The 16,913-nt window shown below is 37.6% G+C and overlaps 1 long non-coding RNA gene across 1 annotated transcript in view; it reads left to right on the plus strand.

The window, feature by feature from the left end:
- LOC143662630 (uncharacterized) overlaps positions 1-16,144 on the plus strand; it is a 57,355-nt gene extending 41,211 nt beyond the window's left edge. The window contains exons 2-4 of the long non-coding RNA XR_013165494.1: positions 8,394-8,602; positions 14,779-14,916; positions 16,044-16,144. This is a non-coding gene — a long non-coding RNA (uncharacterized LOC143662630). The remainder of the gene's footprint in view (positions 1-8,393; positions 8,603-14,778; positions 14,917-16,043) is intronic.
- The last annotated feature ends 769 nt before the right edge of the window (positions 16,145-16,913 follow it).

A 16,913-nucleotide genomic window follows, 5' to 3' on the forward strand; every position in this document is an offset into this window, starting at 1 on the left:
AGAACACCAAACAGGATAAACATGAAAAAAATGTACCCTGTCATATATGGATTATACTATCAAATGCAAAAGACAAAGAGAGAGTTCTGAAAGCTGCAAGAATAAAGCAACATGTTACATACAAGGGAGTCCTTCAGATTAACTTAGATTGCGTACTGACTACTGATCAGAAAATATGACGGCAAGAAGGCAGTGGGTTGAAATACTTAAAGTACTGAAAGAAAACAGCCACCAGCCAAGAATTTTATATCTGGGGAGACTATTTTTCATAATTAAGGGAGAGCTTAAGATGTTCTCAGATAAACATGTTCAAAGAAGCTCATTACCACTGGACCTGCCCTAAAAGCAATGCTAAAGGGAATTCTTTAGAGTGAAAGGAAAGGATACTAGACAATGGTTCTAAGTAGCATAGAGAATAAAGACCTGTGATAAAGGTAATCATCTGTGTAATTATAAATGTCAGTATTATTCTTATAAAAGTCTGTAATGTTTGTATTATTGTACTGTATGTTTTTGTATTGTAATGTTTGGTATATAACTCCACTTCTTGTTTTCTACATTGGTAAAATATAAATGAATAAAAAGTAATGATTCATCTATGTTTTTGGACATAGAGTGTACAAAGATATAAATGGTAACAAGTACAAAAAATGGTAGGGGCAGAGGATTAATGGAAAAATATATGTACATGCTACTGAGTTTAAGTAGGAATCAAACCAAATATGATTGTTATGTATTTAGGATATTAAATTTTAACCTAATAGTAACCACAAAGAAAACAGACAAAAAAATATATCCAGATAGAAATGAGAGGGCACTCAACACGGTACAACACACACATAAAAGCAAATATAAAAGTAAGCAGTAATGGAAATGAGGGACAAAAAAAGTGTAAGGCTTACAAAAGCTAAATAGCAAAATGGCAAAAGAAAGTTCTGTATTATCAGTAGTAATTTTAAATGTAAATGAATTAAACTCTCCAGTCAAAAGTCAGAGATTGGTAGAATGAATAACAAAGCACAGTCCAACTCTATGCTATCTGCAAGAGACTTAACCTTAAAGTCAAAATATAAGTTAGTCGTGGGTGAAAGGATGAAAAAAAACTAAACATGCAAATAGTAACAAAAAGAAAGCTGGGGTGGCTACACTAATACTGAATAAAATAGATTTTAAGTTAGAAAGAGTTCAAGGGAAAAAGATGGTCATTATATGCTGGTAAAGGTGACAAACCAACAGAAGGTGTAGCAATTATGAATACATATGCATCTAACAGCAGAGCTCTAAGGGATATGAAAAATTACCGACAGATCTGAAGTGAGAAATTGGATGTTCTGCATTAACAGCAGGAGACTTTAACACACCACTTTTAATAATGAAGAGCACATCTAGTCATAAGATCAATAAGAAGTACAGGATTTGCATCATATACTAAACCAAGTAGAAATAATCAACATATATAGAACAATGCACCCAAGAAAAAGAGAACACACATTCTTCTCAAGTACACATGGATCATTCTCTAGTATAGACCAAATGTTTGGTCACAAAGCAACTTTCAATAAATTCAAAAATATTTAAATTATAAAATGTATATCTCTGACCACTGTAGAAGGAAGCTAGAAATCAATAACAGAGGGAAAAATGGAAAATCCAAAAATATGCAGAAATTAGTCAACATATTCTAAATAACCAATGGCTGAAGAGGAAATGAAATATGAAATTAGCAAATATCTTGAGGCAAAGAAAAATGAAAATGCAACACATCCAAACTTATGGGAATCAGCAAAGGCAGTGTGGGAGGTAAATTTGTGACTAAATGTGACATTAAAAAAGGAGAAATACTTCAAGTCAGAGATCTAACCTCAAAACTGGAAGAACTAGAAAAAGAAGAGCAAACTAAACCTTAGGTAAGTAGAAGGAAAGAAATAGCAAAGATTAGAGTGGAGATAAATGAAATAGAAAAAAAATTAGAGCGAATCAGGAAAAATAAGTTGGTTCTTTGAAAAGATCAATACAATTGACAAACCTTTAGCTAGACTGACAAAGAAAAGAAGAGAGAGGATATAAATAAGGAAAATCAGAAATGTTTGGGGGGGATATTATTACCCATGCTGCGAAATCAAAAGAACATAAGGAGAAGTTATGAACAAATTGTGATGGCTAGGATCATTTGTCACTTGGCCAAGTAATAGTGCCCAGTTTTCTGGTCAAGCAAACACTGGTGTAACTGTTACTGCAAGGACATTTTGTGGACTTAAATCATCGGTAAGTTAATTGCTTCTGTGGATGATCACATCTACAATCAACTAAGGGGAGTGAAATGAGAGATATTTAATCTAATCAATCGAAGGCTTCATAAGAAGTGATGATTTCAGCAGTTGGAAGAGAGAATTTTCATCTCTATTTCAGCTAGCCAACTTTTCCTCAGGAATTCATTGAAAACATTCATCAGAGTTGCCAGTTTACAGCCTGCCCTATGGAATTTGGTCGTCTGCATCCCAACAGTCTGTTGAGACACTTATAAAATCTCATATTTAGAGATATCGCTTGTTGGTTCTGTTTCCCTAGAGAACCTGACTAATACAGTTTTGGTACCAGGAGTGATTCTTGAGAAACAGAGTGCAACAAATGGGTTTTTACAAATTGGTTTTCTAGTCTGATTAGAGTCAAAGTCGTTAATAACTCTATTAACAGTAATCAAGATGGCACTGACAGTCCATGGTGTGTTGGCAATAGAGATAAGGCAAAATATTGCTACTTTTATGCTTATACAAAGCAAGACTCTGGGTGAGAGTGTTTTGATACCTTTACAGAGTTTTGTGAAGTTAAAAGATATGATGATGTTGGCTAGTTTTTCCTAGATATGCTGGATACAGTTATAAGAGGAAGGGATGAGCTGAAGGCTTCAAATTTACAACTTAAGTGCTGTATGAAAGATGTAAAGTTTTCTATGTGTGCCCTGAAAGACATCTTATTTCCTGTGGCCACAGACCTCGGATCTCTGAAAAACAGATTCAGGGTCTCATTGTGTGAGTAGTGGAGTTACAGCATAAACTAAATTCTCAACTTTGCAGGGTGTCTGCTGTTAAAGTAAGGGCATTGATTGGAAAGGAATGAAATCATGAAAATTGGAAAGGGGACATATGGGTTGATAATGATGGCAGTGGGGAAATTTATACCCTACATTCTGCTGAGTCTTTGCTAGATAAACCTGTAATGGTCTGCCTGGGGGAAACAGCTACTCAATCTCTAGCCTGCCCTGAGGAGACAGCTACCCAGCCTCCAGACTGCATTTAGGAAACAGCTTCCTGACTTCCAGTTTGCCCTGATGAGTTTGCCATTCAACCTCTACCTGAAGAGATTAACCATACAGTGTGTTGCTAAACCTGTAACCACCTCCCCTGAGGAAACAGTCCTCACTACTCTGTCTGGAGAGATTAATCTTTCACCAGATGAAACTGCAACAGAAAGCCCTGAGAATATTGGCTTGTAAGAATTCTAATTACTAGTGTTTTTTGTATACTGTGCAGTGGAGGTCAACTTGATCCTTTCTCCTTCCTAAAAGACATCACACTGATCCATTATATTGGTATTATCATGTTGATTGGCCCTAGTGAGCAGGAAATAACAACTATTCTAGACTTATTGGTAAGGCATTTGCATGTCAGGGGATGGGAAATAAATTCAATCAAAATACAGGGGCCTTCTACCTCAGAGAAATTTCTAGGTGTCCAGTGGTATGGAGCATATCAAGATATCCCTTCTAAGGTGAAGGATAAGCTGTTGCATCTGGTCCCTCCCTACAACCAAAAAAGAGGCATAACACCCAGTTGGTCTCTTTGGACATATTCCTCATTTGGATGTGCTACTATGGCCAATTTATTGAGTGACCAGAAAAGCTGCTAGTTTTAAGTGGGAACCAGAACAAGAGACTCTGCAATAGATTTCAGACTGCTGTGCAAGCTGGTCTGTCACTTGGGCCATATGATACAGCAGATCTAATGGTGTTGAAAGTGTCAGTGACATATGGAGATGCTGTCTGGAGCCTTTGACAGGCCCCTATAGGAGTATCTCAATGCAGGTCCTTAGCATTTTAGAGTAAAGCTTTGCCGTCCTCTGCAGATAACTACTCTACTTTTGAGAAAAAGCTTTTGTCCTGCTACTTCACTTCAGTAGAGACCAATAACTTAACCATGGGCCACCAAGATACCATGACAACCGAGTTGCCTGTCATGAGCTGAGTGTTATCTGACCCACCAGGTCATAAAGTTGAGTATACACAGAAGCACTCCATCAAAAAATGGAAATGGTACATATGAGATAAGACTCAGGTAGCTCCTGAAAGCACAAGTAACTTACATGAGGAAGTGGCCTAAATGCTCATAGCCCCAACTCTTGCTACATTACCTCCTCTTTCCCAGCCCAGATCTATGACTTCTTGGGAAGTTCCTTACAATCAGCTGACTGACAATTAGAAAGCTAGGCCCTTGTCTACAGATGGTTCTGCACAATAAGCAGGTACCACCTGAAAGTGGACAGCTTTAACACTGCAGCCCTTTTCTGAGATGTTCCTGAAAGACAGTGGTGAGAGGAAATCTTGCAGTTGGTGGAACTTCCAGCATGCACTTGGTTGCTCATTTTGCTTGGAAGGAGAACTTGCCAGAGCTGTGTTTGTGAACTGATCTAGGGGCTGTTAATAAAGATTTGGCTGGATGGTCAGGGATGTGGTAGGAACATGATTGGAAAAGTGGTGACAAAGAGGTCTGGGGAAGAAGTATATGGATAGACTTTTTGATTGGGCAAAAATCATGAAGATATTTCTGTCTTATATGAATGCTCACCAACAGTTTAGCAGAGGAGAGTATAAATAAGATGACCCGTTCTGTGGATTCCAGTCAGTCTCTTTCCCCAGCCACTCCTGTAATTGCCCAATGAGCTCATAAAAAAAAAGTGGTCATGGTGGTAGGGATGGAAGTTATGCATGAGCTCACCAACATGGGCTTCCACAGACCAAGGCCAACGTGGTTATAGCCCCTGCTGAGTGCCCAATCTGCCAGCAGCAGAGAATTACTCTCAGTCCCTAATATGGCTCCATTCCCCATGGTGATTAGCTTCCTAAATGATGGCACGTTGATTATATTGAACCACATCCATCACAGAAGGGACAATGATTTGTTCTAATTGGAGTAGACACATACACTAGGTATGGGTTCGCCTTCCCGTCATGCAATGCTTCAGTGAAAACTACCATCCGTGGACTTACAGAATGCCTTATCCACCACCACACAGAATTGTTTCCGATCAAGGAACCCACTTCATAACAACGCAGAAATGGGCACACGCTCATGGGATTCTCTTGTCTTACCGTGTTACCCATCATCTTGAAGCAGCTAACTTGATACAATGTTAGAATGGTCTTTTGAAGACTCAGTGACAGCACAAACTAGGTGGCAATATCTTGCAGAGCTGGGACAATGTTCTCCAGGAGATTGTGTATGCATGCCACAGACTTTAATTGATAGCACAATTATAAAATACTTATCATCAATTGTCACAAATGTTCCATACCAGTGGAATGTATTGGTGATGGGGTAATCTATGGGAATCCTGTATTTTATGAATGATTGTTCTGTAAACTCAAAACTTCTCTAATAAAGGAAAAAAAATACATGGAAACAAAGCTGGAGGCAAGAAAGCAGACTATACGATAATCTAGGAAAAAGATAATGGTGTGTGAATTCAGGTGGGTACATGGAAACAAAGCTGGAGGCAAGAAAGCAGACTATACGATAATCTAGGAAAAAGATGATGGTGTGTGAATTCAGGTGGGTAGTTGTGGAGATAGGGAGAATGGTGCTGGGTTTATGATATATTGGTGTCAAATCTTGGGTGAGAATAAGCTGCAGTGATACAAGGTTAGGTTTAGAGAGAAAAATGCTCAACATTGAGATTTTGGAGGGGTGTATTTATTAATTGTGGTTATGGCATTATCACTAGATGACTGAGGTGAGGTGGAAGAAGAGATCATTTGAGAGGCACAAGCAAAACAAAATGAGAAGTCAAACATTTTATATATGCTTCTTAGATAGTCCTTAGATGTGGCTGGGTACTCTATGACTTCTCTCTTTTGGCTCTTTGGGGGAAAATTCTGTTGTCCTATGCAATTTCATGTTCCAGGATTATTGTAATCCTGGTATTAAAGAAGAAAACAATAATGCTTCCTGTAGGAATGAGTCATTAAGATTATTAGAATATTACCTGTTTCTGATTCAACAGATTTCTAAAGGAGTTTCCACTTCAACTAATTAGTGACATGCTAGTCCGTTAACACATCATGTAAATGGGAGTAGACAAGAACATTATATTTTCTCACACACATACACGCATATCCTTAACCCCTGATTCTGCACTTGGAGAAGAATAGAGTAATGACGTAACTTACCCAGCGTGAATCCAAGCAGGGTAGGAGGTGGTCATGGCAGTCTGTGACCCAAGGCATGGAAATTCTTCTGCTAGCATGAGCTTTTGACAGAATAAGGGGTTGAAAGCCACTTTCTCCTGAAGTAGCGTGTTTATGCATAATGTACAGGAGCAAATAATTGCAAAATGTCAACATTTCATTTTCTCTTAAGAGCTTTTTTTGATTAGTGACCTAATTAAACATTAAGAAGAAAAGGGGTTTTAAGTGTAAATATGAAAAAAAGAGAGTGTTTCCTTGCAGCAATATGTGATCTTAAAATGTCACAGGCAGATACATTGTGGAGGTGCTACCAACCAGCACTTTTCAGAATATGACTCTATGTCAGTGGCGTGTGGCATAGATGTGCTTTTTGGTCTTTATTCTGAGACAAGCAAGGCAAATGTAGATATGGTTGCCCGAGAGATTTCCTTCCCTTTTTGAAAACCCTTTAACGTTTTCTCTGACAGATGAGGAAAGGTTGTTTTTAATCTATTTAATTTGATGCTGTACTCTCCAAGATTATGGCACATTTTCTCTTTCACTTCCTATGTTTACATATGGAAAATACAAAACTGCCAAGCACGTATACACACACACACGTATATGTGTACATATAATACACTCTTCCATGAGCACACACGTAACACACACTTGCACATGTACACACATATACTATGCATGCACAGCTACATATATATAGCACATATACATACAATGCACAAGCTTTCACACACAAAACGCATAAGTATACACATACACTTATCTATATATATAACAGACATGCAAACACAGCACACACAGCTACATGCAAGAGACATACAACAGAGGCACACACAAAACACATGTACATGCTCGCAGGCATAATGAACACATTTATACACTCACACACATAGCACAGGCACACCTATAAGTACACGCTTGCACCAAATCACATGGCATATTTACACATTAATTTTAAAGACATCTCCCTAAGTCCTGACTCCACATGTCAAATTGTGACATCTCCTGGGAGAGCTCAGCGGGAAACATTTCTGAAACAGCCTTTCTCACAGTTGACAGTAACCTGACCTTTTATTCCAGCTGCCCACAGGGACCAGGATGAGCAAGATGCATGAAAATGGGAAAACACAAACAACATCTCTAACCATGTAGTTTTCCTTTGAAAAGGTCCAAGACAGTTTTAAAATCTGTTCTACCTGGTTTCTACCATATATTGAGATAATGGAGTTCTGTTATCAGAAACAAATAAAAATATTATAAAAACTTCTGTTTTTAAGTGATGATCAGAATAAGAGTCTGGAGAAAGTATCCTTTTTTCAAATCAACATTGGCTATTTTATGCTATTTATTATAGCACAAGATAGGTAGAATCTCAGCAAATAGTTGAACCATCTTAACCTACTTTTGCATTGTTACACCCCCTTCCTCCCACAGAGTCTTTGTAAATATACTATTCTAGAGCAAGTAATGCTTTTTCACTTTTCTTTAACCACTCCCTTCTGAACCACCAAGCATAAATGGTGGGTGCTTAGAATTTGTGGTTAATAAATGAAGCCATCTTTAAAAATGCAAATTCAGATAGAATTAAAGCATTGAATGGTCTCTATGGCATGCCTTTTCTGTAGCAACTGTTTAGAACCTACTGTGTGCCAGACACTATGTGAGGTCTTATTATATAGCAAACAGAAGACAAATCCTTGCCCTCCTGGGAGTTAGTGGGAGAGACATACATTACAATATCATGGAGACAGTGATGTGATGCAGGAAGGCACAGGGTACTACTGGTAAAGAGAAGGGAAATCTAACCAAACCCTGTGGAGCAGGAAAACTTTCCTCCATCTCAGGCTCCTCTTCACTCCTTGAATAGCTTCACTGCCTATGAACTGAGGCAAAGTCTGCCAAAGTGAAGACTTTATTTACCTTTCTGTTTAAGCCTATGTACGAATCCATGGACTCTCTAAACCTGTGATGAAGAGTCGTATTTCCAAGAACTCTACAAAGCAGAAGGGAAACCATGTGCTGGGTCATGCCGCATGCTCTTAATGACAGTCCCTTACTCAACTGCTGAAGATGTATCAAGAATGAATTTAGGCATATGTTTGCACAACAATAGCAAGAAGAAAAATCTCAGCAGCTGATCTGGTAAGACTATATATAATAGCAACTTCTAGCAAACAACATTAATTTAGAATTCGGTTCTGACTTTTGCCCTTTCTCTGAATTTTAGGTAGACAAAAGACAAGCAGGGATGCTTAGAAGTTCCTTTCTTCCCAAACTTTGTGCACCGTTTTTCAGAATGGAGATTCCAATGAGACCTGTCTCCTGGTCTCTAGCAAATGAGGGAAAATGCCTTCGCTAAAGGCCCCTCTTTCATCCTATTGGCAATGACGAAACTTTCCCTTATTTTTATATTCTATCAGTTACTGCATAATGCACATACTCTTCTAAGTTAGTTTCTACAAAATTCATCACCTCAAAGATTTTCAAGTGTAACAATGAACAGTCATTAACTTGCCGAATTTTCATTTAAATCTTAGGGAAGTGAGGCATGTAAAGCCACAGTTCCTGTGGAAACAGATTCCCAAAGCAAACTTTCTTAGAATAAAATAACTATCTTTCTGGAATGACTCTGTTTGTATTCCATTATAAGACAGAGGGTAGCACATCTTCTCATCAAGGAGAGGTTTACAAAGAGGTAGAAGGCGCTGAAAGACTGTCAAAGACAGTGAATTTAATTTTGCTAAGGGTACAATTCTGTGTTGATTTGGGTAATGCAGTAATTATCTTTTCAACTCTTCTCATGGAATTTTCCCCAACTGCCTATTCCTCTTGATGCCCAATTCAGCCATCATCATCTCTGAGTTGGGCAACTTTCAGATCCTTTCAATTGGTCTCCTTGCTTCTTCTCTTTCCACCCAACCAAACATCCTCCACAGCAGTAGCCTCACCAATGACTTCCTATTTCACTTAAAAAGAAAAAACACTAAATATCTCCCTACTGTTGGCCTCCCAAGCCTCATGGTTAACAACTCCCAGCCTTTTTCTATTGTATTCCAAGTTCCTGGCTTTCTTTCCATTTTTTTTTTCCAACAGAGCATATTAGCTCCATTTCTGGGCCTCATCTAACATTGCCTGTTCCCTCTGCCTAAGCTTTCTGACTCCTCTGCAACATGGAAATTTCTGTTCATACAGCATCTCTTCAGGGAAACCTTCTCTAATTGCCCATTTAAGAGGTTCCCTTCAGACATGCCCATGACTCCTGGATACTGTCTTCACAGCACTTGATGCTTTTTGGAATTTGGAGCACACAATGATGGTCAACCATTGGTATTCTCTCTGTAGATATTTTATGAAATCTGCTCTGAATGTCTATCATTGGATTATAATTATTAGTTTACAGCATTAATCTTTGCTAATCTGTCTATATTTGATGATTGCTCCAACCACACAAACCATAGTTGAAAATTGAATTGTCTGGAAAGATTTTAAAACAAATGTTTTCCAAAAGAAAATCTAGTATATGTAAAAGCACATGGGTTGCAAGGCAAAGAATAACATGATTGTGAGCATAGACTAAAACAGGTTCTTAGCAATATGCCATAAAAACTTGCCCCTCCACTGATATGTGACTTTTATAGCTTGTAGCTTTTAAAACCATATTCTTACTCAGTGCTGCATGTCACACTCATTAAAATAACAATTAACCCTATACACTGCTGAGTGGCATTAGTATCTTTTACAAGAAAAGCACATGATTTCATTTCATGCAAAATGAATATAAAAGGTCATGCAAATAACCCAATTATTTTCTTTCTATAAGTCACCATATAAGCTGGAAGAAAACCAGCACAACCTAATTCACAGGAATATAAGCCAAAACCTTCATAAGGAAGATAAAGGTGAAGAAAATAGAGACAGGCAAATTCTGCATGTAGGTGGCAGGGTGAAAGGTGCAAAATTGGGTACCAGCAGCCATGTATAAGAGATAGGTGGAAATCCTAAAATCCCCCTGCTGGATGGACTTATCCTGTTGCTTTATTAAACTCAGCCATGCAGCCCTGGGTCATTTACATTTGCATTAATGACTCTTTATTAATGCAATACCTTCATTGCAGCACATAACCATTATTTGATTATCCAATTCACAAATAGGTGTTTCAGATTTAAATAATGATAATAAAACCATATGAATTTGAATATGTTGGAATTAAGCTAACAAGTTCAGACTAGATGAGGAAAAGTTTATGAATAGGATAAAAAGAAACATTTTATTTATAAATAATTGACACCATTGCATGACAGTGGAACTCTGTTGTGCAATCTCATATTCATAATAATATAAAGAAGAGAGAGGTATAGAATTTTAAAAATTTCTATGTTGTTTGAAACAAAAACTACAAGACAGCATGATTAAAACTTAAATTTCCTTTGTTTTTTTTTACCAAATGCAGGAATTGTCTTGTTTTCTAAACAGAGAAAACATGAAAAATGTTCTCAAGAATACGTAAAAAAATTTCTAATACAGAGAATTTTGGTATTTCATATAGCAAGTTGTTGTTGTGGAAATCTGCTACACAACTTAAGACTTGATTAAAAATTGTACAGAGGAATATCATTTGTTTGCACTTACTTTGATGGGTATAATTAAATTAAACTAATAAAATCTTATTATTCAAAAGACTTTGGGGTTCTTATATGTAATTTCTCACTCAGTCTGAATCCTTGTATGACACAGGTATATGGTCATTTAGTTTCAACTGTATTTCTCTTTATGGAGCTGTCATCACCTCCCACTTTGTGTTGTATCTCTATGTTCTCTCATATTCAAAAGAGAATTCAAATGGATTCCCAGAGCCCATTCCTTTCACTCTCTGAGACTGTTAAGGAAATCTACTCCTCTTTCACATACAAACAATCCTCTAACTATTTTGTGATCCCTGTTTTCCAGTAAGCCTCTCCCCATTCCTCATGAAATAGCATTTGTAATTCCTTTAACATCTTGTCTGAATTAGTTTTTTGTGCATTTGGTTTGTAACCAAAATTGAATATTTGGAATAGAGCATGTTTTTTTAACTATGGTCTACTACTAGTTGCCCATTATGAAGGCACCATAATTTTATTAATGTCACCCCAAATTTGCTAGTCTTGAATAGCCATATACCTCATCATTGACTCATGTTGATTTTGCATGAACTGTCTTTTATCATTTTCCTAATGATTTCATGTAGATCTTGAAAATCTCCTCCTTCACATTCTGGTGCCATTATGTAATGCAAAGTTCAAAGGAACTGCAATGTATTTCCTCATCTATTCTGCCTCGCAAAGCCTCCTCTCATTTCCAGGCAGTATAATCATTGTTCATTTTCCATTGATTATGATTCTGTGATTTACTCTCGTTTATATACCAAGGATGTAATATCTCTTCCTACCTGGCTTTTTAAGGACATAATCCCTGACTAGACGAGGCCCCCGAAAGAGTCTATTACCTGTAAGATCCATCGCATATGGTTCTGTATTATAATGTAGCTTTTCATGAGTAAATACTTTGGTACCCAACTAGAACATAAAATGTTTGAAGGAAGGATTTGGATTCTTTGTATTTTTCTAAGTATACTTAACGTATGGTTAATGAAGAATTAGGCAACCAAAAATCACTATCCAAGGAGATTTGATAAATGGTAACAAAAGTAAGATTTGCCTATCACTCTGGTTTGGAGAAAACTAGACTTGGTTCTCTACCTGGAAGAGAACTTGCCAAATTATGATACCTTCTCCCCTTTCAGGTGGATTTGACCTTTGCTTTAAATGCTGGACCATTAAAGGGATTACATAGAGAGAGAGTGGTATAAGCAGTGTTTCTGGATTATTTAGTCTCCTTATCAAAAATATAGAGTTATTTGTAGAGTATGGTTTGGATTTTGCCCCTTGGTGTATATTTGGCCTTTGATCTGTTTAATGTAGGATTACGTTTTGCACAGAGTATTTCAGAATGGACTCCCAGGTATTATTCTCTCTTTCACAAAGATTCTGAATCATCACACAATGTTATAAGTATGATCTGCCCTAAGAAGCCAAAAGATATATGTGAATATGAGTCCCTGTGTCTTTACATGAAAACTGATATTTATTGAGTGCCTACTACATACCATCCATCTTCTGAGGTAGTTAATGGGATTGCTTCCATTTTGTAGATTAGGAAATTGAATCTTATAAACCTTAGGTAAATTGTCCAAGGTCACACAAGTCACATGGGATAAAGCTGAAATTCACAGTCTTTCTGTCTTATTCTATTCTTAGCCCCTGTACTACATTTTTGGGAGAGCAGAGAGAGGAGAGAGAGAGAGAGAGACAGAGAGGCAGAGAGACAGAGAGAGAGAGAGAGAGAGAGAAAGAGAGAGAGAGAGAGAGAGAGAGAGAGAGAGAGAGAGAGAGACAGAGGCAGAGACAGAGAGAGAGAAATTAATTTATTAATCGCTTTGGTTTGCTAACGTTGCTGAAATGCAATGTACCAGAAATGGGCTAGATTTTCCTAAGGGGACTTATTAAATTACAGGTTACAGTTCTAAGGCCACAAAAATATCCAAATTAAAGCACCAACAAGAGATACCTTCCCAGAGGAAAGGTAGCTGGCATCTGGGGTTCCTCTGTCATATGGAAAGGCACATGATGATGATTTCTGTCCTTCTCACTCAGTTTCTGATTTCAAACAGCTCTCTCAGTTCCAGTGGGTCCTTCTTGTTAGTTTAAATCTATTATATACCCCAGAAAAGCCTATGTTCTTTTAATCCAATCTTGAGAGGCAGACCTATTGTTGGGTGGGACCCTTTGATAAAGTGTATATTTTGTAAAGATGTGTCTTAATCCTTAAAAGTGATAACATTTCAAATATGATAACATATAAGGTGCCTGTACCATAAAGGCACTTACTAAGTATTTCTCCAGTGGCTTAGTAACAGTGGCTATCTGAAAGTTAGTCTGCAAGCTGCTTTGTGCTGTCTATATGGCCACTTAATTAAATTCATCCTGGCAATCCTGATGATAATATTAGTAATTCCAAAATGGATGGATTCAGAAGTTGTAATGATGAGACTTACAAGTCTGATCCCAGAGGGGAGGGCAGCAGGAAGAGTCTGGGCACACATTTCTTATACCTTTTCTGTATGCAGCCTCATCATTCTTCCTTTCAAAATGGATAAAAGTCTTTATTAAAATAAGCTACTCTTCAAACATTCCTTAGACACAGCCACACACTGGCTCGGATTGACTGCATCTCTACTTAAACTGCACCTGTGGGGTGGTGAAAAGAGTCGAAAATATTCTCTAGTTTCTCTTATTTATATATTGATTTTGTGGTGATAATGTTTTATTTGGATTTATTTTGAGTTTCAGCATTTCAACTAATTAAAGACCAAAATAGTAAAATACTTCCATTGGCTTTTCATTTGAGGACAGTTTCTTGCAAACCTGGCTCAGATCCAAGGCAGGTTATCCTCTCCCTGGGGGTGGGGTGTTTACACCACAGTTTTCTCCTGTGACTCTGAACTGAACCGATAAATCTCAGCAAGTTCATAAAGTTTCACATTCTATTAGAAAAACAGAACAAAGGAGCAACAGAATTAGAGACAAATGATGCAACCAAGTGGCAGGAAGAAGTATCATTAGAAACTAAAGGCAAACCTGTGAAAATCACATGAAATACATTTGCATTTTCATAGAAAGATCTGTTCACGATTCAGTGATGGATTTTGGGGGGGTCACAGTGACACAAATGGAATAGCATCCTTTGTTCACTGAGGCTGCCACCCAAAGAACCGGAATTTTGCATGTCTTTCCTTTTTAAATAGATTTTTTCTCTCTTCTCTGAGCCATCATCGAGAGGCTTAATTAATGAATTAGATTTGTACAAATCTTTGATATTCTAAGATGAAAGGATATGCATGAGGGTAAAGCATCTGTACCAGCAATAAAATGTCCTCTTGATGACAGGATGCATGAATTATTAGGCTAGGATACATTTGACAACTGCAATTAAAAAGGTTTGATCCTGTTTTCTGCTCAGTTTTAAACACGTACATCATTCCCAAGAATATCAGGCTAATAGAAAAAGTAAATTCTCATTGGCCAGAAATTGTTGAAACACATACACAAATTCCCCAGTGAATAAGGCAGGTGGAAAGTTTATGGGCAACCTCTTCCTGGGGCAATAAAAGCTTCTTTTATTTCAAATTCTCTTTTTACACCAGTTGCTATTACTCTGAAAAGTTCCTAGCATTTGGAAGGCAATAAGCAGGGCATAAAATCCATTCTTTCCTGAACAGGTCCCATTCCTAGGACTGCTTTTAAACTGACTAGTTTACAGCAGAGAAGCAGACAGTCAGGTCTCCTGCAAGGATTCTTTGGAAAAAGCAGGGGACTGGAGATCTGCTAACTACCTGAATGCTGTCCTTGTGTTATAGGTGAGTCACAGACTGGCTGTAACTATTTCCTTATACCACTAAAGTTCTTTGGGTCTGAAATATTATTGAGATGCCAGAATTGGTGTTGGTTGTGAATAAAGGAAAAGTCATAGCTGTTCCATTCTCTGGAGAATACCTCTTACTTGATTTAGGGCTTACTTAAGTCTTTTTGTTGAGCACTCTCAACAGCTCTAACTGACTCTCAAGTTGGGGTATGGGTGGAAGTAAACGTAGAGGTCAAGTAGATATTTAGTGAATTTCCAGGGTAGTAAATACAGTGCTCCACCTGTTAAAGAAAGAAAATGGTGGCTGATGAGGTATTCTTTTAGTGTACAAAACAATATAAATTGGGTCTCATTGTATATCCAAGTGTCCTTGTCTGACACCACTGCATGACATCACAGAAGTCCCACCGTCCTTTCTTCCTTATAAAGGATGAGAGCTCACACTGTCTCTAAGGGAGGCTGGGCCAGGCATACTGGCTCATTGACTGGGGCCGGGCTTGGAGAGTAATTCTGGCCCAGAAAATCAGTATGGAAATCAACTGCTGGGTTTCTGGGGAGGATTTTGTGACTTAATAATAGGTCTAACACAAATCTTGCAGAAATAAGACCAATTTCAGAGCTCAGTGAAAAAATGTCTGAGAATAGAGAGAGCTCCTAGGTCAGAAATGACTTGGAAGCTGAGTAGAAGTTTGCATCAGTTGCCTGGGTTGAACCTTAAATTGTGTCCTGTTCACAGCTCTGGAATGAAAACTGGCACAAAACTACTTACTAGACCCAGTGGCAGGATTACTGTGACCCCAGAGCTAGAAGATGTAATTTTTCTCAAATTAGTAAATACTTTAGTAGAGAAAATCACTTCCAAATTTTGAGGCAAGTTGCTCCAGGAGGCAGGATTTTATTCCTCTCTTTCTTCTATATGTTTTTGTAAAAAATAATAAATTTACCTGCCCCAACTTTTTTTTTAAGTAGGATTTGTCAGCCTCCACACCTCTTTCTTCTTGGCAGAAAGAATGAGAGACATGTCCCTGAGAGCTAGATGGAACATATGGGGTGGCTAGGGGAGGGGAGTAGGGACAAAAGCTATCAGTATTTTCAAGAGAATTTTATCTTACCTTTAAAAAGACTATCAATGAAGAAATTGTTGGGGAATAAAATGGACTGAGCCACTTTGGGAGAAAACATGTATCTGAGGATGTGGCCAGGACACTGTATGTCCGGGGATGGGCAGTCTCCATGGTTCCACTCTGGAGTTGGTAAGTGACCTGAGACCGAGCTCTCTTGGTGCTTTCTGTTGCCCTTTGTAATCTGAAATGTAATGGGGATTGGTTGTCCTTCTGTTAACTTAAAATGCTTTCTCCAGTTTTGCCTTTTATGCTTGCAAGTGTGAAGTTGGGGCCAGTCTATAGACGAGTGCTACAAAAACTGACTGCGAGTTTGCTAGCTTTAAAATATGTGTCCAATTTTGCAAAACTTGTTTTTAAACCCACAAAACAAATGGGTTCTTTGTGAGCAAAATTACATTGAGACAAACAATTTCATTATTAGCATTGCATGCAACCTTATTGATGACCATGCTGTTTTACAGCAGAAGTTGTTTATCTCAAGAAACTTGAATTTTGAAATGTACTTTAAGCTAAGGTCTTTACTTAGCAGGCTTTGGAGTTAGTACTCCACTACATTTTTTTTAACAGTTTTTATTATGAAATATAACATATATACAGAAAGCAATAAATTTCAAAGTACATTGTAACAAGCAGTTATAGAATAGATTTCAGAATTTGGTATGGGTTACTGTTCCACAATTTAAGATCTTTCCTTCTAGCTGCTCCAAGACACTGGAGACTAAAAGAAATATCAGTAAAATGGCACAGCTGTCATACTCATTTGTTAAATCCAGTCATCTCTGTTAATAACTACTCTTTCTCCCCTTTCTAATTTTTTTTTGACTTTTCAGGTATTTATTACTGCATGCCTATTGCCAGAAAAACATAG

Source organism: Tamandua tetradactyla, chromosome 18, assembly GCF_023851605.1.
Source record: "Tamandua tetradactyla isolate mTamTet1 chromosome 18, mTamTet1.pri, whole genome shotgun sequence".
Classification (NCBI taxonomy): domain Eukaryota; kingdom Metazoa; phylum Chordata; class Mammalia; order Pilosa; family Myrmecophagidae; genus Tamandua; species Tamandua tetradactyla.